Source organism: Zosterops lateralis, assembly GCF_965231275.1.
Source record: "Zosterops lateralis genome assembly, chromosome: 2".
NCBI lineage: Eukaryota > Metazoa > Chordata > Aves > Passeriformes > Zosteropidae > Zosterops > Zosterops lateralis.
Window position 1 is genome coordinate 52,827,487 of NC_139763.1, and position 24,213 is coordinate 52,851,699.

Genomic DNA, 24,213 nt, shown 5'->3' on the forward strand with positions numbered 1-24,213 from the left:
ATTAGGATAATTAACTTCAAGCTTACTCTTTAGTTTGGGTGATAACTACTGCTCTGAAATAAATCTCACAGCCATCCCCACATAATGTGCTTGCATAGTGTTTGGAGCATGTGTTAGATTGCTTTTATTATGAAATTAACTTGGAAAAACAATTCAGGAGTCCACAAAATGTGTTCTAGCTGTATAAGGATGTAGAATCATAAAATAGAATAATAGAATGTTTAAAGTAGGAAGAGATCTCTATTACCATGATTTATAATTTAAAGCATACAATGTCTGACTGAATATATCAAGTTAGTCTGATATTAAAATAAAGCCAGTTTATAGCATGAATATCAGTTCCTCAGTACCAATAAGTTTACTTCTCTGATTTTTTTCTATCTACCCCAATGTGACATGACTTATAATTAAATTATCATTAAGGCTGACCATAGCTACCTAAAAAAAAAATTAAAATTATGGTAATAACAAGAACAGTAACAACAACAAAAAGAACATGGTGTTGATGTTACATATACATCACTATTTAAAAAAGAAAACAGTAATTCTAAAAAGTAATAAAAATATATCAGTTTAATGTTTCTGAAACCTCTTAAAACATATGGACACTGGTGTAAGCCATTAACATTGGTTTTCTTTAACTTTGTATCCATTTCTAATCACCTTGTGCTGCCCTTCATACAGTATGAGAGGATTTGATTTGCCTTTCTCCTGAGAATAGATCGAAATTTTGTATCAGATAAAACAGAAAAAAAAGACCATAGAATAAAGACTGCACACTGATATTCAGTTAGACTTGCAGTTCCCCACCAGAAAAACATCCAAGAAAGCTAAGGAAAGGTGGAGAGGGGAATTAATAGCAAAGCAGGAAGGTATAATTCTGTTTTTCTTACTCTTGAGGAATCACCCTTTTGTTCAAACTCCTTCTCTGATTTAGCCACCAAAGAAAAGTCTCTTGAGATATTGTTCATGAGATATCTTAGATGTATAAGATGAGCACAGTATTTGTGTATGTATGTGTATTTTTCTCATGCAAACTTATCAGTTATTAATTTATATGGATATAAGGACCATCAAGTCCAACTCCTGGCCCTGCACAGCACCATTCCCAAGAGTCACACCATGTTTCTGAGAGCATTGTCCAAATACTTCTTGAACTCTCTAAGATGTGATGCTGTGACCATATCCCTGAGGAACAGGAACCTCTTCCAGTGCCCAGCCACCCCCTCTGGGTGAAGAACCTTTTCGTGATATCCAGACTAAACCTCCCCTGACACAACTTCAGGACATTCCCTCAGGTCCTGTCACTGGTAATCAGAGAGAATAGATCAGTGTCTGCCCCTCCTCTTCCCCTCATGTGGAAGTTGTAGACTACATGAGGCCTTCCCTCAGTCTTCTCTTCTCCAGGCTGAATGCACCAAGTGACCTCAGGCACTTTTCCTGGGGCTTCTCCTACAAACCCTCTCACTATCTTTGTATCCCTCCTTTGGAAGATTTCCAGTAGCTTTATCATTTCAACAGAGTTATCTGATTGATATTCTGCAGTATATTTTTATACAGATGGTCTGAAAATCTGCAGCTGCCTCAGCAGCCAGCAGTATGCAAAGATTAATCAGACAATTCCAAGTTGAGGAGTAAAATGTCTCCTGTCATCAGCCTGGTGACAGAAAGTGTGAAGGCTGGGACAACTGGCAAGGAAGACAAGGAGGCTGGGTTCCAGGAGGCAGGCAATTTATTGTCACACATTTACACAATTTGATTCAAAGTCCATTAATACACTAATAATGTCATTATTCATGCAATTTGAAAATGATAGTACTTAATCCTTTTTTATTTTAAATTGGATTTTATCATGAACATCTAATGAGAGTGGGCTGTAAGTTACTAGTCCATTAGATTTACAATGAACAATGACATACCATGCATGATTTAGGAGTTATCTATCCAAAATCATGATCACATTTTCTGAGGAGACTAATGCATACTCTTTCAAGTTCCACAGCCACTCAGTTTTAGATGCTTGTGCCTCACACACTTGTGAATGCATAGGAGAAAGAAAATTAAACACTGAGTGGTGAGAAGAACTTCCAACAGGAAAATGCAAAATGAAGATTTCATCATATAGCAAAGTAGAATATGCTTGTTTTCCTACTGACAAAATGCAGAAGTCTTTCTCCTGTTCTTACACACCTGACTGTTGGTCAGATATCCTTCACCTCCCTTTCAAATCATCTCTAATGCTTGTTAGGCTATATATTAGTTCCATTTAATTCTCCAAAAATATACCTGATAAAAGAAACAGTAACTGTATAGTCATTACAGAGAAGTAGAATTTTATACTACATGGCACCAACAATATGTCAATTCTCCAACATTATAATCACATCTGGTTTCACAAACTAATATTTGCTGTCAAAAACAAGGACTGTTTCTCATAAGCCAGATGGTTGGATAGAGAGAAAGTTTAGATTTCATCTTGCTATAAATAGATTAAGTAATCTTACTCTTTAAATTATTTTTTTTTACTCAGCCAAATTCGTTACTATAACTATCATCAATTTGGTCTATTCTGAACAAGGGGAACATTAGTATTTCTGAACAGTTTTAGTTCATCTAGATTAGCAGGAGTCTGAAGGAAAGAGGACCAACTATAAGTCTGCTTAGCAAAATTTTATGGAACAGAGCATACAGCATGTGCCTTATTATTTTCACACATTCTGCAGAACATTCAAGTCTGCATAGACCATTCTGAAAATTTCTCCACCGAGTTAAGCTAAGAAGAGCCTCCTGTACTTGTAACCCCCAAAAATTCCTGGAATGCAACAGTGTACAGGTAGCATACTTTAATTCCCTTACAAAAGCAGATTGTTCCCATCAGGCTCAAGAGAACCTAAAACTCATAAACTTATATGTTTGAACAGCTGCTGTAAGATCTGAAATTCTTTGCCTCATTAGCTTTTGAGAATGTTCCATACCCAAAGGAATGACAAGGCAAGGAATGGGAAATATTTTCCAGTGGTTACCTATATTGTGTCAGCTAGACCTCAGGACTACCTGAATACCTCCATTATGTACTTAGAAAATAAAATAAAAAAAAAATCTATGCAAGACAAACTTCACATTCTTACTTTTCAGTGAGGGAACACTAAATTAGATTCAAAAAATTTGAGAGTTCATTAAATCAAACAAATGAGACATTTTGCAGATGCACAGTTTCAGAATATATTTTGTGATTTGACAATGCTTTTTTATTGACTAAAATATATTCATCATAGAAAAGGATATCAGATTCCATGTATAAAACAATATTTGTCTCCCCGTTTTATGGAACATCTAAAGTCATAAGAATGTTCCTACTTTTTTCTTTTTCAGAATGAATAGTAACTGTGGTGTTTCAAGTGCAGCCACTCATATTCACACTTCCAAGTATCCCTAAAACTTGTGAAAATTGTCCAAGAAAAAACAGTAGTCTGCATAATGGTTACAAGCACTATCAATTATAATGTTTAATGCAAAAAATTAGCATAACTTGAACTTTAAATTATAACACTTTGTATTTAGTCTTCTGAGGAAAAAACCACAATTATCTTATGCTCATGTTGAAAGAAATTTAGTTTTCTTAAGTATTTCCTAGTTGTCTAGTCTTTTCTAAGTTGCATATCTGAAATTATATAATTAACATTTGACAGCTGAAGTCTGTCCATAACTCTTGGAATTAACCATTGTAATTGTTATTCTCTGGAAAAAACTATGCAGATAAATTTAACTCTTGCCCAATTGTTAAAATATCTTGAAGGCATTTGTGCAGTTTAGTAGATATTGCACTATATGAAGAGAAAATTTCTAGTCATCAAGATGACTAATTTTTCTATATAAGTCTGATCTTATTCATAATGGCTTTTATTCTTTTAACTTCAATTGGACATGCCAAAGTAAATTGTAAGCCACAGGTTAAAATTTGTGAAAGGCCATTTTATCCTTAGTGATAATTTATTTAAAAATTATTTTTAACTAAAAATGAAGCAATCTTTTTTGTAAAAAGACACTTTCCATAAATGATCATTTTATTTGAACAAAAACAAATATCTGTTTTGATTGCGTGTTATAAATAATTAGTTTTAAAATGTCAAAAACTAACATTTTTTTCTTCTAACTGAAAGAATATGCATTAAACTATAGATCAGCATTACTAATGTAATTGATCAAAGAAAAACCTTCTTCCTATGTTCATTGTTTTACTCATGGCATCAGCCTTTGCCTATGAATGCACTATAAATGATAATTTTTAAACTGAAACATCCAATTGTGCATCTTTGTCCATTTGGTAGAAGTTTAATCATAATTTGCACTTAGCCTCTTTAACATTTGTTTGCTTCTCTATTCTCTCAATATCAACATGTATAGAAAACTGCACTTCTGCTGGAACAATAATGACCCATAATGTGAATGTTACATTTCAGAGGTTTTCTCTTTAGAATTACTGGAATGAAAAATGAAGAAGTTGGCATCTGATGCACTAGCTAGAGATTAAATTATACATGCTACCATCAATCCACAATAATGGTAATTTTGGAGGGAAATTCCTCCCATCCAACTTCAGTAATCTATTATGTAAATGGATACACCTTAGGTGATATCTTTAGGCTTCTGTCAGAGCTATGGAAGAGAAATAGGCATATTTAGATATGATATATCCACCATGTTGAATGTATGTGTGAGAATAAAATAGATGATACCTCATAAGTAATCCTTTCTCTTCATTAACGATAAAATGAGCCTTAGGTATCTATTTGAGTTTCATACATCTGTGATATTTCCGAAGTTCAAAAAAATACGTTGCATGCTAAATGTCAGTAAGACATTTTAAGAAATTAGCATAGCTTCACAAAAATATAACTGGTAATATTCCATCTTCACTGTCTATTGATTCACTACTAAAATAATTCTGTTTATATTTCTGGGTTTTTTAATTTCAATTTTTGTTAGTGACAAGATTAAAATGAGACCTGGAGTTTTAGCATTCTCCCTCAAATTCCAGGAGAAAGTTTGAGCAGAAAGAGGATTTACCGTGACTCCAGTGTTTCTCAGAACTGCAATTGTAAACATCTTAATGTAGGTGTCTTCTTATGAGTTTCATTGAATATAAGTAAATCAAGCATTTCCATTTAAGTTGCCCAAATATCTCCTTGGTTTGTGGGAGTTGGTCCAAGAGAAAGTGGGTCTTCTATATTTCCTTTGCCCTGTCTTCAGCACTGTGAGATATCTGAGTCATTCTAATAAAGATCAGATGACAACAGGTACCTAGAGGAATGTAACTGATTTGAGTCAAAATAAAGGCAGAGAGATTGCTTACCACCTACCATTAGAAACAAACCAGACTTGACTTTGGGAAAATTAATGTAATTTATTGCTAATTGAGATGGACAGTGAGAAGCAAAGACAAGAACCATTCTGCCATCCTCTCCTCCTCTTTTTTTCCGGGCTCAACTTCACTCTCACTCCTGACTCTTCTACATTCCACCTTATCAACAGCACAAGTTAATGTGGAATGGGAGCTGGAGTCAGTCTGTAAAAGCTCCTCTCTGCTACTCCTTTCTCCTCATACTTGGCCCATTCCATGTTATCCACAGGCTGCAGTGTACCTGTTCTGGTGTGGTCCTATCAATAGGCTGCAGGAGTATCTCCTTCCTTCATTTTTGTCTCACCTTGCTGTCTTGCAATGCTGTATGAAATAGCATGGATGTGAAATACACACATTCCTCACTTGTCCTTCTGAAACTGTCATGCAGTATTAAAAAAAAAAAAAAGAATTAATTATGCTTTAAAAGATGGTTTCCTAAATACACTTTCCCCAAGGTCTCTCCATCTTGGCTGTGGGGCTCAGACATTCCCTGAGATGGGTTGTTCAGTGCCAGGGGAATGTCCAGCATTGGGCAGCCCTGACCACTCCTCACAGAGTTTCCTGATGTCCCTGCTGCCAGCACTGGGACATCGGAACTCAATACATTAAAGGTGAAAAGCCAATAGTATTTCGTTCTTTTTTGGAAAACTGTGATTTTGGAAGCCTGGCTCACTCCAAAGCTCTTTTTTAGCACTATAGAAGTCAAAATATTCCCGTAAAGTAGGTGATCCCTGATAAGCCTAAAAACCTATTGTTATGGATATCTGAGTGGAAATACTTTTGTATGCTACTCACATGATTTCCCAATGCAATATTTTCAAATACATGCTGTATGCTTTTATGTGTTTAGATTTGTCTGAAAAGTAATGAGAGTAGCTGGGACAGCTTGTGAAATACATCAGAGGTATCATGGATTTGAAAAGTAGAGAAGAATAAAAGTGTCAGGCAGAAAACTGTTAACATAGTGTGTTCCAAATTATTCTCCAAATTATTCTTCGCCTTAAGTAACTGCAGCCTCTGTGTTTGAATGGAGTGTCCTAGCATTTTAAGATGTTTTTAAGAGTTGTGCAGGTTTCTTTGCTTCTTTTTCATGGAAGATGTGTCATATAATAATTTTTTTACTGGAGCTGAAGCTTCAGATAGGAGAATAAACATGTATCCATCAACAATTAAAAAGTGTGGCATTTCTCTTTAACTATAGAAAAATCTAAGTGATTTCCTATTTCAGCAGAAAAATATCCAAGTTTTCAAGCACACAAAAATTTGGCAGATATGTGGTATAAATATCACAGCTACCTATAAATGATGAACAACTAAAACATCCCCAGAAAGTGACTGGTTGAGATATATAACAGCAGCAATATATTGACCTTCTTAATGTCTGAACATCATGATGAGAAGTTTGCAGCAAATGAGAAAGTAAGAGCGATGTATTGAAAATTCAGTACATGAGAAATGAAAATGACAAAATGTTCCTAAATAAGGATGTGTAAATGCTGAAGTACAGGCAGAACTCAGGGGAGAATTTGCATTGAGTGGAAGTGATGTTGCTATTTTGACTGTGCCTGCTGCATAGCAGGTGATTACCTCATGACAGAGAAGAATGATCCTTCTATCTCTCATCTCTCTTAGGTAGTTACATAGCTGTCATCACTTCAGTACATGAATGTAGTTTCCTCTTCCTTCATTTATACAACACATCATTTATCTACTTTATGTACACCATTTAGAACTGCTTGCAGGAGGTCTCTGTGGCAACCTTTGGTTGCAATTACATTCTGTCAAGTTAATTTCAAAAGTTATAAGTCATCTAAGTTTCTCTTGCATTTTATCAAAACCCGTTCCCTTTAGGATGATAAGATGATCTTACAGAAAAATACTAGCTCAATGTTCACTCCTTTGAAGCTATCAATTGTAGCTTTTATCAGCAGAACAGAAAACTGTTAAATGGATAGTTAGAAGATGTAAAACTGTTGTCATTGACAGATATTTGCTGTTTCATTTTGAAAGTGAGTCACAAAACCAAAATTTATTACATTAAGAATATTAAAATTTTTTACAGTAAGAACTTTCAAAAGTCAGTCACAATTCTAATGTACTGATACAATGGCTAAGAAAAAGGGAAAGGTAATAGTAATAATAACAACTATTTTCTGTTTCTGAACTAATTTAGGTTGTGCTAGTCAGTATTGAGAAAAAAGTAATTTAACTACAATGTAGTATGATTTACCATGTACTAACGGATTCCCTGGTTTTAATATGACGCAATACTTTATGACCCTTTTTCAAATTCTATGTCAATTTCTTCCCTACCCCAGTGAAAAGCCACAGATTTCAAGTTTTACAACTTAGCAGAACCTAATGCACAGGATGTTCCATTTGAACATGAGGAAGAACTTCTTCACTGGGAGGGTGATCACACACTGGAACAAATTACCCAGAGAGGTTGTGGAGCCTCTTTAACTGCAGATATTCAAGAACCATCTGGATTAAATTCCATGCCATGTGCTCTAGGATGACCCTGCTTGAGCAGAGATTTTGGACCAGATGACCACTGCAGTTCCTTCCAACCTCATGCATTCTGTGATTAAGAGAAAAAATATGACAATAACCAAGGCACTCCTCTTTAGGCACAACTCCTTACAGTTTTAATTTTTTTAAAACTCAATGCCTCCAATTTTATTGTTATTTAATAAAATGCAATTATGCTTTCATTTGGGTAGATATCCTGAATTTTCCTACAGTGGTATGAGTCTTTATTTAACATATTTTTGTCATTATTATTAAAGTTTACCACCTACTCATGTCAGGCAAAGTTACAGGATGGAGTAATTAAATTCTGCTTCACATTCAGGTTCTGTTCTCTTGTTTATCCACCCAGGTAACAAAATAAAGTTGATCCAAGTGTGAACAGATAATTTGTCAACAACTAGAAGCAGCATGCTTTGTATAAATTAAAATGTTTGTTCAGTGACTTTTTTAAAGCTTTTACTACTTTAGAAATTATTCCTCTCTTCAGATTTGTTGAAACCATAGTGGCTATCATTTCTTCATCAAAGTTTCCTGCAAGATTTCTTTTCCTTTAATTACTAAACATTAGTTTATGTATACTTTTAAGATCCTAGATATTTAAACATTAATTATGTTTTCCCAATGAAAACAACCACAAGAGTATCAATATACCTATATTTGCATTGTTCATATATCTGAAATTAAGTAAAACTCATGAATATTAAAAAAAAATAGAATTTGTGACCAGACTAAGGAATAAAAAAAGACACCTTTTAAAATGTACTGTATTATTAAGAACACTAAGAACTGCTTTTTGATTAAACCACGGTAATTTACAAAACCTATGTTGCTGGACCCAGCAGGTGAACAACCTTCTGTTATCTTGTACTCTGCCTTTCAGTTATTAAACTGTATACAAATTTGCAACTGCCAAGTGTCAGGTCATTGATTTTCCTTCCTACTAGGCAACAGCTGCTCTGCTCACTCTTCGGAAATCTTCCTCTCCAGATGACACTGGGAGTGTAACAAGGGACTGCATTAGTGATGAAATAAAGCCTTGGACTACTCCAAGAAAATAATCATTCCCCTCCCCAAATTTTAGTAGAAATGTATATCAATTTTCTTATTTACCCTCTATTATACAAAAATTTAATTTGCTAGTAAAATAGAGATTCTTCAGCTGTTGTGCTTACTCTTTTATTAAATTATTAGACAATATTGCTATCTCCTATGATGTGAAAGGATGATTTTATCTGTTCAATAAAGCATTTTAAAAAAACACAACTGAATGTTGACACCACCTCTAACAAGTAGATCCTCTTGCATTTAAAAAAAGCTATGTTATCTGGTCAAATTTTCTCTTCTATTTTTAATTTATATAAAAAAATATAATACATAAACTTAGAAATTATTAGAAAATAAATTAAGAACAGAATGGAACACATAGTCATGCAAACTGCATGATGCACATATAATTTTAACCATACATGTACTCCCGGTCACACTATTTGATAAAAGGCATGGGAAAATGAATATATAAAGAGAGAGCAGCACAAGTATAAGTCACAGAATGACAGAATCACCCTGAACAAAATCTTTTCAAAGAAAGTGTTCATTTGTGTGGAACAATTTCCATGTCTCTAATTTATTGTATCTGCACTACTCTTGGTGGAAAAGGATCAAGTCAGAGTGTACTTAGGCAAACAAGACATCGAGAAGTCCTTGGGTTCTCACGGGATACACTCATAAGTACTGATGTAACTTCAAGGCTGCTTTCAATAATGTTTGAATGGTCATGAAGAGTGGAAGAGGTGCCCAAGGGATGGAGAGAAAAAAATGTCACTTTTATCTTTATGAGGGCAAGAAAGAAGAATCAAGACCCTACAGATCAGTTAGCTACACTTTGAGCCTCAGAAAGGTAATGAAAGAACTAACCTGGAAACCCTTTCTAGGCTCACAAAGGACTGGAATGTTACTGAGAGCATACAGCATGGATTCATCAAGGGGAATTATACTTGAGCAATGTGATAAACTTCTATGACGAAATACCTGGCCTAGTAAATGCAAGGAGAGCAGTGGATATTGTCTAATTACTTAAATATTTTTTTGACACTTTCATTCATAAAGTCTTCATAAAGAAGTTGATGAAATATGGAGTGGAATGAGCAGACCCTGAGGTGGAATGAAAATGGTCTGAGTGACCAGAGCCAGAACGCGGCACAAAGTCTAGTTAAAGGTCAGAAACTTGAAGCGTGCTATGGTTACTTCCTAGCTGTCCACCGACCAGCCATGCTCTTCAGACAACCATATAAATGAGTTTTATCTGTGGGTCCAAATCTCAAACAGAGATGAGTTCCCAGCTGGGAGAAGGAGCAGACTCATTCTTGGGGATCAGGAAGCTTTTATTCAGGCCTGAAGCCCAGGTGCAAGTGAAGATTTCTGGGGCTTACATGCCCTTAAATACAGGGGGTGTTACCTTTAGGAATGAAGAGGAGTGACTTAGGAACAGGGCATTGCATTGACAGGGCTATTTAGGGGTGAAGAGCGGAGTGGGGAAACCTGAAGCCTGACTGAGTCATGAGCTTTTGCCAGAGCACTCAAGCCTTAGGGGGTGGAAATGGGGCTTATCAGGGAAAGATCACAATGAACTGGGAGAGGCTATTGTAAGGGGAAAACTACAGGGATTTGGGAAAAGGGGGTTTTAGGGATAAACCATTAAAGAAATTTAATGAGAAAACCAAAAAGAACTTTAGAAAACCCAAAATGCACATTGCAACAGTGTGCCCCAGGGATCAATACTGAGTCTGATGCTGTTCAAAATTTTCATTAATGCAAGGGTCCTAGCTTGTCTTTGAACATTAAGAACTTAAAGAATGTTGTATGGGTTTGTTTTAGATTTTTTTTTCCTATGAAAAACCTCCCAGAACTATAACTCATTCATTACCAGTCGAGAATTCTTCCATTGCTCTTCTGTGTCTGTAATCTGACAATCAGGTTCACCTCCGTCAGTTTTAAACACCTCTCAATTCTAGATTCAATTTGTTCATTAAAATCAGCAGAGAGAAATACACATATCCTAGAGAGTAATTTCTTTGATCTGTTGAAAGTGTTTACAGAAGGAGATTATCTGTATAGTGAAAATGTTCCTTTCTCTCTACTGATTATGAAGAGCGGCAAAGGAGTACAGTTCAGATGGCTGTACCAAGAAGCCTCTATCTCTGGTGAAGGAACATCAATCAAAATATCTAAGTACTTAAGTATTTCCTTTGGCAATTCATATAGATTCAATATTTACTATGTAATAAATGAGCTTCAAAAAAGTTATTTTTTGTGAGCTAAAAATAAAATGTACAAAAATGAAAAAATGTAAGTTCTAGATTAACTGTCATTACTTTTACCATGCCATATGATACACATCACTCATAGGTTGTAAAAATAGCCAGAAGAATAAACAAAAATTTACTTTCCATGTGCATTTATTAGCACTAAAAATTATTAAAGAGATAATGAATTTACTCTGCCTTCCAAAATTATTAGTTTCAATTTTGATATAGCCAGTTTTCAAGGTTTAAAAAAATTGCAGTACAAAATTTTCAAGTTAAAATTGCAACCCCAAGACTCATTATTCTCAAAAAGATTTTTAATTTCCACTAAAATGACATATACATATAAAGAAAAGCAAACAACCAATTAAAAATTAATTTCATGATTGATGCATAATACAGATTAATAAGCAGCAAATCTTCCAAAACTTTCTTGATCTGGGTTCAGATAAAAGTGGAAATTAGGAAAGGTAGATAAAATATACCCTTTAAAAAGAATGATACATACATCACAAGAAATATTACATGAAAATTAATTGTAATAACCTCATTCATTAAAACTGGTTCACAGATTGAAAGCTGTTTGAGGAACAGAAAATGAGGGAGAACAAAGCACAGCAGTATGTAAAATATGGATATGCAGTGCAAAATTAGCAACTATTAAAGTCTGTAAGAGGCAATAAGATGCTAATTAATATCTACAAATAATTTTAAATTATTTGGAAAATACTGCAAATTATAAATACAGGGTAGAGAGGAAATATGTTGTCAGCTAAGAAATTTAGTGTGCCCTCCCCTCTGCCAAAAAAGGACAGACTATTTCAGACAGGTGGAATATGTAATTAAAGGTATTATTTTAAGAAAGCAGTTAGATTGTAAAGCCCCAGAGGTACCATTGATTGAGAATTATTCTATTACCTTCAGATGGAAAACAAGTAAACAAACAAAAGACCTAGAACAGACTTGCTAGTGGTTAATTGCAGAAACAAAATTACAGAATCTAAGTTACCCGGTAGGAAAAGGATACAGTCCCATTCTCAATATGTCTATTGTGACAGATCCAAATAAGATGCAATTCTGGGCAGTAAAGGACTCTTCTTATTCCAAAATAGGCATTTTGTGCTTTGTCTTCTGAGATGAGAAAAGCAGTATGGCTTACCAAACCTAGTGAGAGAAATGTGTTGAGTGATAAATTTACAATTAATTCCAGGAAACAAATCAATTATATATTTATCAAGATGAACTCTGGCTAGAGTACGAAACACAGGTTAGATTGGCCAGTCAGATATTGCTCTGAACTGAAAACAAAAAGTAAATGCTTCTCTTTATCCAAAACTCACTGAAAGAGAGGTAGGGACTAACTAAACCTGAGCCCTTAAACTTCAACAGATCTCCCATCAATATAAAACTAGAAATCTCCAGAAGATACTAAAGCTTGTATAATTCTGACATGGGCTTGAGCACAACATTTGCATTGAGTTCAGTCCCAACTTTTGTTGAGACTGAATACTTTTGTTCTATTCCTTCAAATTTCCTATTAATTAATGGTTACTTTATAATTACTTCCTCATCTAAACTGCATATGTATCTGTACCCTGAATTAAACCATATTTTTTAAAAAAAAGGATTGCCAGAGAAAGATTCTAATGATGAGTGAACAAATCAAAGGGACACTCAACAAGTATTCAGTTTACATTTTTACATTCAGGAAAATAAGAGGCTCTATTTTCTCCTATATTTCATGAAAAAAAAAATACAGTTTTATGTATTTCTGGCAATAAAGAGGTCATGCAAAAATCCCACTGAGAAAAGATTTCCTTAAGTAGCTTATTACATGTAGTTAGACTGCAAACTTAAACAGAAAAGACATATAAGGCAAGAGCACAATCTGACTCCTTTCTCACTAAACAATCCATATTGAACACAGAGTTTTTAGAAGGGCCAGAAATCAGAGACATCAAGTCTCATAAAATAAGACAAGCATATTTTTCAAGTATTTCTGTAGAATTTGGATTCTAGTTCTGGAACAATTCCAGTTCTTATTAGACCATCTCAGGCAAAATTAACTTCCATTCCTTATTTCTCACTTGCAAATTGTCACTTACATTATCGTCAGTTTAAATCCAGTGAGTGGACGAGAATATTTGTGTTTGAAGCCTTCCCTTAGCTTGTATCATTTGCAAAAGCATCCAAAGCTTAGATGGAAAAATTTTGCCCTTTTGGCTCAATGCTTCTTAAAAAAACCCAAAAACTAATGTAAGTTAAATGAAAAGTTGTAGTCCTCTACATAACCTCTCCAAATAGAAAGCAATAATAGATTTACTTGAGTGATACCCTGAAATAAATGCATTCAGAGAGATCTCATTAGATACAGACTTTCTTTGCCTTTAGTCCAGCCATGTACCTATAATTTTCCTTCAAGGTCAAACTGTAGGATGTTCGATCTCAAGCAAATTCACAGCATTTCTTTCCACTAAATCCTGGTTTCCTGAAGCTCTGAAGTGCTATATGAACACCATGAGCTGCATCATATGTTCTGTGTTCATTTATGAGTCTAATTTAATGTCAGATGCTATCCTTGCAATGTTTAGCTTTAAGAAGTTTACTGGAATTAAGCAGTTGCCTGAGAGATTAGATGGTATCACATAGTAATAATATGAGAAAAACAAAATCAGTTTTAAATTAAGCTACTATAAATCTAGATAACAGATTTAGTAAAGGCTAATACTATGATAAGAGAACTTAGGGCTATTTTGTAAATGTAATCTAAAACCACAACATATAGCATCAGCTAAAGTTGTTATTAAATTTTCTATACAGCCTCAGTGTCAATATTCTGCAAATGGAATGAGCAGATGCTTTGTAACCTTACAATTTCCCCGGAAAGATTTTCTTCAGTAGTAGCAAGCTGTTAAATAGCACTATTTGGAGCCCTCTGAAAATGCTGCAGGCATTAGCCTTTGATGAAAGCCAAACCTGCAAATGTGTAACTTCTGAGTGTGACCAACACACCCTTACACAAGCTCTAGAAATCAGCAGTGATGTCAGCAAATGCATCTATTACATATAAATAAGTAGAAGCTCAGTGTTCAGACAGACATGACTTACACCCATATTTTTATTATTTTCCCTCAATATTTATTAACATAGAGACAATTAAAAAGGATTTTCAAGTAGCTTACTTCTTTTCTACAGGAGAGCATCTGAAACCTGAGAGAAAGAGTATTATATTATTATATCCCCTAATGAAACATTATCTAGATCTATATAAGGATACTAATTTAAGTCATGACTTGGTTTTGAATTGTATGTTGCAACCATTTTAGAAGAACTTTGTTGTATCAATATAAGCAGAAATATTTAAATTTTGAGTTACTGTGTTAGAAATTACTAGTGTAAGATTTATTCAGTCACAAAGTTGTAAGTTAAAGCAATAGTGTTGGAACTGTGAATTTACATTTAGTCTCGGTTGTCCTAAATCATTCTCTGAACATTTAGAAATTCTAATACTAAGAGACAAATATTGGAGGAAAGGCAAAACTGATCATTGGTTCATATAGTCTGTGCACAGCATATAATGCTTTGAAGTCAAAATTCACTGTGTGGTATTTGATGACCACTTTTATTTTAATCACATTGCATTCCAAGTTGCTATAGATATATTTTTATATTCTATTCTATTCTATTCTATTCTAACATAATATTAATATTATACACACCACATATTATTATAGATAACATCTGTAGAGAAAAAAGTCTGTGATTTGCTCTACTGGAATTCTTTCTTTTTCAGTTTTTAAACTTTGCTTGTGTTACACAAGAATATCTTTTAACATTCTAGATGTTCACTATCAAATTACATTATTTTTACAACCAAAAAGTGCTTTCAATCTGTCTCCAAACCATGCAGTAATTTACAGAGATTCAAGCTGGAAGAGGATTCATATTCTTGCCCAGCATGAATTCTCTTTCCAAGATACATTTAATTAATCATATGTTGCCTTTTTTATACCCTTGAACTGAATATTTTCATTTTAACATGATTTGAAAATAGAGTTTTAGAGATTTCAGAGCAACAGACGCAGAATGTTTAATGTAGAATACTTTTTTTTTTGCATCCTTTGAACAGTATTTCCAAAGATTTAGAAGCCTACAAGGGTTAAAATCCTGTTTAAATTTCATTTAATTTCTGAAAGGTTTTGCTTCTCTGAAGATTTAGAACTAATCACAATAATTAATAAAAGAACACATAACCTTTAGTAACTAGAATAGATTAAACAACATTTGTAATTAATAAGCATTACCTCATTATTAAATGGCATCAGGGATGACTGTTTTATAGCCATATTAACATTGATGGAAAATGTTAAAGTATCTAAATGTCAAGCCCTTTTCCTTAGGTTTCAACCATTCTTCCATTCTAATACAAAACAAATTGGTTCAGCTACAGCACGTAAATGGCAGAAAGGTTATTGAAGTACCAGCCTGATCCCATTCTAACCTATTGCTTACCAGGGTCAAATATTCCTGATGTTCAAAGAAGTTACAAGGTTGTATTCAGCTATTAATAGCATATCTGAGCAACTATAGATACTATAGCTGAGAACAGATTGTATAAATGCTTCTGGAGTATTCATGCAGACAATTTTCATCTCTACTAAAAAAAAAAATCAGTGTACTATTAAATTTCAAATGAAATGCAAAGATATAGAAGCTATTCATAGTGGTTACATTAAATCTGTTGTAACAATATGTTGAGAAGATATGAAATAATTCCTTCTTTCATACCAAGAACAATTATTATAAAAAAAAAAGACAATTTCCCAAAACTTTATGATTAGTCATATGATTCTGGATTTTTTATTGGTAATGTTACTTAAATGTTCAAAGCAATAGATAGTACAAACTATCAACTGGATATATTCCTTCATCCATTACCTTCTGGCACAAAGCATAATCCACTCAGCTTTTAAAGATCCTTAAAATTATCATTTATGTAGAGTTATTAATACAGGATATGATAATCACTCTAAAATCCATCTCCTCCAGCCTGTCATTCTTTTCCAGGCAGTATTTTTAGGACAGACTAGTATTCATCAAACTTCAGTGAACTTTAAGTAAATTAAATCTCCTATTGAGATTATCAGATTCTGGCACATATCCAATTTAACATAATCAAATGCATTTAAGGTAAAATGACACCACAAATAGATGCATTTAAAGGGCACACATATTTCTTGGCTACTATGAATATGCTTACAGAAAGAATTTGATAAAGGCTTTCTAGACATGAGTACGATTTTTTTAAAGCTAAAAGTTTACAAATTTAAGGTGAAATGGTCAGAGCCTGCCATTGTTCAAGAATTGTTTGGACAGGCATATGGTGTGACTCTTGGGGATGGTTCTATGCAGGAAAGGAGTATGACTCAGTGATCCTTGTGGGTCACTTCCAACTCTGTCTATTCCGTGATTCTATGAGATCTGAGGATTTAACATTGCTATAGCTCAGTATAGATATTTTTTACAGATTATATGTTTCCTAGTGAAGATAAAAGTGTATATAAGAACTTGAAGTAAAACAGGCTCCATGTTTGGTATGCAAAATTTCTCCTTTTTTGAAGTTATTTCATCTTTATATTTTAAGTAAAAGTAATAATAAAAGAGGAACTGGTTTCCTGGAAAGCATACGTACAAGTCTACTGAGTACCTGTATTCTCATAGAATGTAATTGTACCATTTATTTCACTATAAGACAAAGACATAAAATTTCAGCCTCATTAGGTTTTACGATGTGGTAGTTGTTTTCCCTGCAATACATTAAACTTTTTTTACAAGAGAATAAGAGACAAAATTGGCATAATCATTTACAAATGTTAAATAATACTTAGTTAATCTTTCTTGGTAATACATTGAAATAACACAAAACTCTGAAGGCAAAGTTAATGCTTTGCTGATTATGGCATATAGTTGATTTTTCATTACAGTATGAAGAAATTTGTCAGTGTATAACAGTTCTAGTCTATATATAAATAAATATATGATAAACTGACTATGCTAAATCTATTTGTATTTTTATTCATAACACCTGTTCATTCAGATTCACGTGTCCTGTAGATTTTGTAACTATCAAATTGCAGTACTAATGCAAACTACATGAAATTTCATTGAGTTTCTAAGAGAGTTATAGATGTGTTTCAATATGGAGAGGCCTACCTACATGTGCAACAAGAAACTAAAACCTGAATGCTGTGAACTGGTACATGGGAGTGAGAGACAGATTGAAGAGATTTCATGGACAGAATACAAACAAAAACTTACTTGAGAACCAAATGATAATGTCTGGATAGGAAAGGTAATTATTTTCTTTCCCTCAAGAAATGAAATCAGAATTTTGTAATTATGTAATACTGTTAGTATTGTATATTACTCAAAGATGCCTGTTCCAATTACTTGTGAATTTAAAAACAATCAACTTTGAGTATATCACTTACTCAATTAAGGGCAGAATAATTTATTTACTAAAGATAAGGATTTCAAAGAGCAGAATGTAGCCTACTGATAATCCTTTCAAATTTATTTGCTCTTGTCTTGGACCATGACGGCAAACAAAGAATAATAATCAAAATACTACAGAAATTAGGATCACACAAGACTTTCAAGGTATAATCCATAAAACAAGTGAGGGAATATTTACATTTTGGGAAAGAACTTAAGAAAATATTTGGAATATGCCAGAGAAGTATAGGGTCACCTATGTGGAAGTGAATGTGTTAAGGGAAAATGGCAAAGCTGCTGAAGGTAAAGTCTGGAAGCAGTCTATTTGCTCCTGTTATACCAATATTGTTTCTTTTATTTGTTCTTTTCCTTCACTGATTCAGTTGAAAAGTCAGTGACATAGAAGCTGGTTTGAAATTTGTTTAACTGAGAGTGAACTGACCTAGATGCGTGCATGTGGGAGTCAAGCTCACACATGACATTTGAAAAGTACAGCATTAAATAAATGTCAGTCATCCATATATCATCAAGGAGCTCCTCAAAGCCAAGTTTAAAGTAAGGCATATTACTCAAAGCTCCTTTGAAGGGTTCCAGGACAATTAAATAGCTAGGAGCTCACAATATGCCTCATAGTGTGAATTTCCTGGTAAGGCTAGTCTGAGACAATGAGAAAAAAACCTACCCCACAAAATATGGAAGAGGCATTGTATGACGGTTCTGATTTCTTTTTCTCTGCTGAGGTCAGGATTAAGACATGGAAATGTAGATTTTGAGTTCAGACTTGGATGTTTATTGTTTCTTATCTATTGACAGACTCCCAAGGCATGAGCTCTAACTAGCAAGTTACAGAAATTAGGTAAAATGGAAAACCTCTGACTCTTTCCAAGGTTGTTTAAAAGATAATTACCTAATAGCAAAGTGAAACTATATTATTTATAGTTTTGACTCAATAATGACCACCCAAACCCATGAAGAAGAAGGTGAAGAAGAAGGACTTAGACAACACCCAAAATCCTTCATCTTGATTCATATGTATCACAATATACTAAAATCCCAAAATCCAAGTTTCCAAAATTCCAATAGCATTGGAATGAATATTTTCCTCCAGCTTTTTGTTCCTTTACCTTAAACACATCTGAAAAAATCTTGACTCAAAATTTCCTCTAACACTGTCTGCTAATCTAAACACCAGCCTATTAACTCCACATGAATAAAAGTTATGGCAAGTTTTACAAAGACAACAGTCAGATAATTTCAAATCTAGGAGAAACATGCCTCTGCAACAATAAGAAAGTCACAATGAAAACTGAAACCTTTATCTTATTAATTCAATGTTTATTTGAAAACAATAATTAAATAGTCCTTTACAATTTAATAGAAGCAACTAAAACTGCCTCATTTACACCTTTATTTTTAGGCTTTTCACCTTTTTCTATCCAATACATTTTCTGATGCCTCACAGCAAAGAATAAAATTTGACTAAAATTTAGTTTATTATACTATAAACCATTCTTAAATACATTTTTGAAGTTTTCCAATTCAGTGGTGATACATTTCTAAAGGAAAAAAAAGCAACATAAAACCACTTTCAGAGTCTACTTTATTCTCCAGCATTGATAAAATGTCTTAATATCATAGAGGTTATTATAGGAGATTTGTTTAAATTAGAACCCTTTCTCTTCACTACTTTTAACATATAAATAGCTTATCTTGATATAAAATCAATAAATGTTTCATTTCCACTTCTAATTACCTCTGGTCCTGCTTATAACAAATTCCCTTTAGAATAGACAACCTGACAAATTTTCTATATGAAGTCCTACAAAATCCTGGCAAGGCAGGGATAAAAACATGTTCTGTGAAAAACCCAGTCATGCAGTGAATATTGTATCTGTGTCCATGATCCTATGTGACTGAAACTGTTTCGCAAGCTATCCAGAGTGAGTGTAATCATGTGAGAAGTGGTAGCTGAATTGAATACATGAGGACTTCCAACTATAACTTTAATGTTTATCTGTTACTGTCTAACTGTTGACACAAAATTGTAATTAAAATTACTTTTTTTCCATTACATCTCCAATACATCTCCATTGTTAAATGATAACACACTTGAAAAACATTGTAATTTTTTTGTTTTCAATATATAAAAAATAAAAATAAAAATTTATTGAGGTTGTGAATTCATTGCACTATTTTTTAACTTCTGACTCTTTTGGGTATATTAAAAACCCTGCAGTAATAAGACAGATTCTGTTTGAAGAAACAAGTTGGGACTCATTTCTTTTAGACTTCATCTTCACATATTCCATTATGGAGGAACACCCTCTGCCTATGCCCAATAGCTTATGGATTGCTTTTGTTTCTGCCCTACTTTGAAGGGCAGTGGTGTGTGTTCCTAGCAAGATACAATCACCTGGGTAAGAATATTGCACAACTGGAAAAGGAATACTGATTACTTCATGGTAGTACTAAAGTCTATACAAGGGCTACAAAGCCATAAAAGGCTATGTGATGACACCAGAATTTCTGCATTTGAACATGGGACTTCATTTTTCCCTTGTGGCTTCCAGGCATTCCAACACACAAATATTATTGGCCTATGTTCTTAAAAAAAAAAAAAAAAAAAAAAAAAAAAAAAAAAAAAAAAAAAAAAACCACCACAGTAGAAGCTGTAGTACTAAATCAAACCAATGCCAAAGGTATGCCTATATTTAAGAACTATGTGGGGGTTTTTTTCAGTTTTCCTCTTACAAAATTACTGTATTACCCCAGAAATAGTAGCAAGAGGAAAAATGTCTGTACAAATAGATTGCAGCAAGAGAGTTATTATGTCACCTTTCTATGTTCATAGTATATCTCTAAGTACTGTGGCAAAATCTGGAAGCCTGGGAAAGTGAATTTGTCCTTGCAAGTTCCTCAAGTACCTGCATTTACTTTACAGAACCAATAAGCCAAGTGTTTTTCTTACTTGGGCACCTTCATCATAAACATAAAATTTAGCTGAGCTACATCCTGGTCTTCATGTTGTTCAGAAAGGTGCTCCTTTTACTGCAATTGCTGTATTGCTGTAGACTGTAGCAATAATTTCTGAAAAGTGTCCATGTAGAGAGACAGGGTAGGAATCTCCGTTTATCTACATAAATGTCTACATAAAACTGGATGTCTGAATTTACATTCTGTCACTGTTGTTGTAATTAGAACTCTCAGTGAGGTTTTACCCTACCTGTTGCATCATTTGAATATCTCTCTAGAAACCATGAACTGTATTGAATAGGGTCCTACCTTCAGTAAGAGGAAGTAAGATATCAAATCCTTATATATGGACCTATCATTTAAACACTCAGAGTAATGGTGAGATGAATCCCACCAGCAGAGCCACAGGTATATGAAAACCCTGCAACAACTGTAGTAGGAACCTACAAAAGAGGGTAGTAACAGTGACCAGCATGAGTATATGCTTATGTTAAGCTGACCACAAGAATTGGCTAATTTAATCAAATGGCAAACCATATACATTTCTTGCATTTCTTTTTTTGATAAGTTCAGTGCTGATAATGATGATAATGAGGAAAAAATACAGCAATGAGAAGTGAAAAAAAATGATTTAATTATAAATCAAACTTCTTTGACAGTCTTTGACAACAAGCACATGACAAAAATGTGATGAGAACAAGAAATTGAAAGTAAAGGGTGTGAAGGGAGTTGAAATAAATGTATGACATGATATACGAAGTTGCTTAGCATATATAAAGGAAATTAACTCTTAACAATGGGTGTTAAGCCTCTGGAGGATTATACTGCTTGTATACTGTTATTTAACTGCCCAAAGGGAAAGAAAATATTTTCCTTTACCTATTGTGGTCAACTTGGCTGACCACCAGGCACTCACTAAGCCATTCTAACATTTCCCCTTCTTGACAGAAAAGGGGTAGAAAATTAGACTAAAGGCTCATGCGTCAAAAAAAGCAGAGGGAGATAAACTTACCAATTACCATCATGAGCAAAGTGGAAACTTGGCAGGAAATTAATTTAATTTATTGCCAGTGGATAGCAGACTAGCATAGTGAGAAATAAAATCACCTAAAACTACCTTTCCCCTACCTCTCTTCTTCCCAGGTTGAACTTTACTCCTGGTTCTTCTGCCTCCTTCCTACAGATAGCACAGAGGGATGGGAAACGGACTTGTGTCCACTTCATCACATATTTTCTCTGCTCTTCCTTCTTCCTCACACTCTTCCCTTGCTCCATCATGGTGACCCACAGGACACAGCCCTTCATGAACTACTCCAGTGTGGGTCTTTCTGTAGCTGCAGTTCTCCACACGCTGCTCCAGCATGGGTTGCAGTGCTTCAGGAACAGACTGACCTAGCATGAGTCTTCTGCAGGGTGACAAATCCTGGCAGAAAACCCACTCTTGCAGGGGCTTGTCTTCATAGATCACAGATCTTGAAGGACCCCACTTCAGCATAGGGACTCCATGGGCTGTGGATTCCTTGAGGGCACATCCACCTGTTCTAAAGTTGTTCTCCAAAAGCTGCAGAGGGGCAACCTCATTCAGCATAGTCTTCTCCAAGGGCTGCAGATAAATTTTTGTTCTGGTGCATGGAGCATCTACTCACCCTCTTTTTCTCATGTTGCATGTTTTTAAGGCTCTTTGTTTCACACTTTCCTCACTCCTCTTTCTCACAGTATTTTATTTTTTATCCTTTTTAAAATCTTTTCCCAGAGGTAACATCAGCATCATGGTCAGGCTCAGATTTGCCCTTCAATAGGTCCACTGCAGCCAACTGGAATTGTCTATGTCCAGTACAGAAGCACCTGCACTGCCAAAACCTTACCACAGTCGTGCAATATACCTATGTGTGCATAGAACATAACCAAAGACCAGTTCCTCAGAAATCAAGAGAAAACAGAATTAACCTTTGCCATGTTTTGCATCATATATTCCCAACAGAGCAGTGTTATGAATCTGTATCTGAAGAGGCTTGTGTTCAGTGATGTTATCTCCCTTACTAGAAAGCACAAACAACTGTGAGGTTAGTCTTGGAACAAAAGATAAAGGAGGATGAGTGCCATGCTAGTGTATTCAGTCCATCACTCTGTAATTTTTCAAGCTGTCAGAAAACTGGGGAGAAAATATGTATATGAGCTGTTTTAATGCCATGAGATCATTCTCCTTTAGTATTTGAGTTTTGGATCAGGACAATAGTCAGGAAGTGTAGCTCCTAGTTGTCTTCTATGATTCCCCCAGTGGACTGGTTTCAACCAGGAAATTATTAAAATCCTTTTGGCCAAAAACAAAATCCCTGCATGTATTCCAGGGGCTCATGTAATGCACTCCAGTTTCTTAGTTCACCTCCTAGACCAAAGTAAGCTGGGCCAAAGTAAATGCCCCTGAAACACACAGAGTGATTGCCATTTTCTCATCTTCATCTCTTGCTCTATTATCTGATAAAATTGTATTTCACCACTTACTGATGTAGATGTGGTCCTCGTGGCCATGAATCACATATCTGAAGATAAGTGATAGCTATTAGCATTATTAAAATGAGAAATTATATACATCTGTTATAAGAAATTCAGTAACTGCAGCATGTTGCCATAACTATTTATTTCTTACTCTCTGAACTATTAATGTCATGCTATCTTAATCAACCAAAACAAGATTTGAGCTTTTATTAAAACAGCTGTTCAACACAGTTTCCTTCCATAGAAACATACAAAGAGGAAATCTCACTTACAGAATTATTAACACAATTATTGTCTCAAGGAACAAATGAAAAATGATCATTTCAAATAGCAGTTTGTGTGAGAATATTACCTAAATTAATCACTATCTAGATTCATTTATTTCATAATTAGGAAGATCTTTTCTTCTGCATGAAAAAAGTGAGTCATTAATAGAACAGACATTCATAAAGTCAGATGGCTTTGTTCAAGCATACAGATTTGTGGATGTATAATCTTTATAAGCATAACTCAATTTTTTGATTTAATAGAAAACAGCAAGATGAATGTAGAGGAAAAAATCCCACAGAAACACAGATAATTCAGGTTGGAAAAGACCCCTATGGTCACCAAATCCAATCATTAACTTGATGCTACCAAGTCCACCACTAAACCACGATTTAAGTCCTACCTCTACACATCTTTTGAATATCTCCAGGTAAAGGGACTCAACCACTTCCTTGAGAAGCCTGTTCTAAGGCTTGGCTACCCTTTCAGTGAAGGAATGTTTCCTATTATCCAATATAAACCTCCCCTGGCATAACTTGAGACCTTTTCTTCTTGTCTTATTCAGACAGTTTAATTAAGCCGTGAAGAAAACAAGCCATGAACTGCCAGTTTCTCCAGGAGAATGCCATGACTTTAACGTCCAGGTAGACAACATCCACAGCCTTTCCCTCATCCACTAGATGGGTCACCTTGTCATATGAAGAGATCAGGTTGGTCAAGCAGGACCTGCCTTTCATAAATCTATGC

The 24,213-nt window shown here is 34.4% G+C and overlaps 1 long non-coding RNA gene across 2 annotated transcripts; it reads right to left on the reverse strand.

The window, feature by feature from the left end:
* Nucleotides 1-1,714: 1,714 nt before the first annotated feature.
* Nucleotides 1,715-21,784, reverse strand: LOC310905719. 2 transcript variants are annotated; one of them, XR_014589263.1, is made up of 4 exons: nt 21,716-21,784; nt 12,245-12,399; nt 11,782-11,814; nt 1,715-8,926 (listed from the first exon to the last, which is right to left on the reverse strand). It is a non-coding gene; the product is annotated as an uncharacterized lncRNA (long non-coding RNA). The 2 variants fall into 2 exon arrangements; XR_014589262.1 differs by lacking the exon at nt 11,782-11,814.
* Nucleotides 21,785-24,213: the final 2,429 nt, after the last annotated feature.